The 2,089-nt window shown below is 41.9% G+C and overlaps 1 protein-coding gene across 5 annotated transcripts in view; it reads right to left on the bottom strand.

The window, feature by feature from the left end:
• Nucleotides 1–2,089, bottom strand: part of KCNN2 (potassium calcium-activated channel subfamily N member 2) — an 89,826-nt gene that overhangs the window by 75,850 nt on the left and 11,887 nt on the right. The window contains exons 1-2 of one of the 5 annotated variants that reach the window (XM_025207067.1): nt 1,840–2,020; nt 154–257 (exon numbers count right to left, since the gene is read on the bottom strand). The exons of 2 other annotated variants lie outside the window; for them this stretch is intronic. The gene's annotated coding sequence lies outside the window, so the exon portion shown is untranslated. Of the gene's footprint in view, nt 1–153; nt 265–1,839; nt 2,021–2,089 lie in introns of those variants that run through there. 2 more of the 5 variants (XM_025207066.1, XM_025207068.1) reach the window with 2 other exon arrangements.

Raw genomic sequence — 2,089 nt, 5'->3', positions numbered from 1 at the left:
TCTTTCCTATTGATTAGGAGGGAAGAATACAATTTACTTGGTGGTAAAAGGATGAAGGAGCTGACTTGTGCTGGTAAGCAGCTAGATGCTTATGAGAAACACCTTTGGTACTGATCGTTAATTAATCTGTCTAAAGAATAGCAAATTTAGTACCTGTTTTTAAAAAGGGTAATCCAGGCAATTACAACACCAATAGCAGGATTGCAATATAATTCAAGGTCTTGAAACAGATAATTATTTTCTTCAGTATCCAGGGTCTGGAAAATAGGAATATGGGACTAAAACACAACATGGTTTTATCCAAGGAAGATCACATCAGATCAATCTAATATCTTTCTATTAACCAACTTTTCAGATATATGACCTTAGGTAAATAGGACTGGAAGGGATTTCATGAGATGATCTAGTCCAGCCCCCTGCTCCAGGGAGAAGCATCCGTGATTAAGCCATCCCAGCCAAGTGTCTGCATAACCTGCTCTTAAAAATTTCTAAGGAAAGACCTTTCACAAGTTATCTAGTTAACTTGTTCTAATACTTGAATGCCCTCATAGTCATAAAGTTCTTCCTAAATTCCAACCTAAATTTCCTCTGAAGCAGCTTGTGGCCATTGCTCCTAGTCTTATCCCCTACAGCCACAGAGAAAAGTCCATCCTCTCTGTAATAACACTTCAGTGATTTGAAGAGTTATCAAATCCTGCACACCTGGTGTTGTGGTTCGATGACAGAATCTCTCTCTGCCATGAAGGAGACCAGGGTTCGATTCCCAAATGTGCATAAAATTACAGCTATCAAAGCACCAAACATCTGGACTTGGTCTGGTTTTGGATACTGTCTGAAGTGCGAATGAAAGGTCTAGGCAGCCTCTGCTCCTCTATACTTCTGCCCAGGCACACACACACCATGATCCAGAAGGACTGACAGTTACCTACCATCAAATCCCACCCTCAGCCTTCTCTGCACCAAACTAAATATACCTCGTTCTTTCAGCCTTTCCTCATAAGTCTTGCTTTCCAGGCCCCTAACCATTTTTTGCTGTTTGACACTAGACACTTTCCAGTCTGTCCGCTTCCTTCATAAATTGTGGTTCCCGACATCGGGAATACTCCAGCTGAGGCCTCCAAGTGATGAACAGAGCAGAATCACTTCCCTTGATTTGCAAGTGACTCTCCTTTTAATACAACCCAGTATGCTGGCTTTTTTTTAAACAAGAACACACTGTTAGCTAACATCCATTTTATCATCTACTGTAACCCCAGGGTCCTTCTCTGAAGTACTGCAGCCTATGCAGTCATCCCCCAGTCTTTATTTGTGCACACAGTTATACGGACCCCAGGGTAGGACTCTGCATTTATCCTCACTAAACCTCGTCCAAACGATTATGGATCACTTCTCCAAGTCATTCTACATCCCAGCTCTATATTACAGAGTACCTGCCACTCTATTCAACTTGGTATCATCTGAAAATTTGCTAAGAGTGTACTCAACTCCACAACATAAATCATTAATCAAGATACTAAACAATACTGGACTCAGGACAGACCCCTAAGGAACCCCACTTGATACCTCCTTCCAAACTAGGAGGAAACACTGAGAACTAGTAACAGAACATCATAACACAACCAGTTATGTATCCAAGTTATGGTACTTTCCTCTACTCTGTACTTCTTTAGCTTGTTAATGAGAATGTCATGGGAGATGGTGTCAAAAGCCTTGCTAAGGACAAGGTATATCACATCCACTGCTCTCCCCTCATCCACAGATCTTGTCATAGAAAGAAATCAGGTTGGTCAGACACGACTTACTCTTGGTGAATCAATGGTAGTAGCTCTTCCTAATCACCTTGTTCTCTTCAGGGTGCTTCTCAACAGATTCCTTGAGGGTGCTCCATGATCATTCCAGGGATTGAAGTCAGGTAGACTGGTCCATAGTTCCCGAGATCCTCCTTCTTCCCTTTTTTAAAGACGGCACTGTATTTGTCCTTTCCCAATCATCGGGAGTCTGACCCAAACCTCCATCAGTTCTCAAATGTGATAATCAATAGTTCCAAAATTACCTCAAACAATTCCTTGAGTGCTCTAAGGTGCATCCC

Source organism: Alligator sinensis, unplaced genomic scaffold, assembly GCF_000455745.1.
Source record: "Alligator sinensis unplaced genomic scaffold, ASM45574v1 scaffold225_1, whole genome shotgun sequence".
NCBI lineage: Eukaryota > Metazoa > Chordata > Crocodylia > Alligatoridae > Alligator > Alligator sinensis.
The sequence above is the reverse complement of the archived record's forward strand: the minus strand, read 5'-3'. Positions and strand labels throughout refer to the sequence as shown.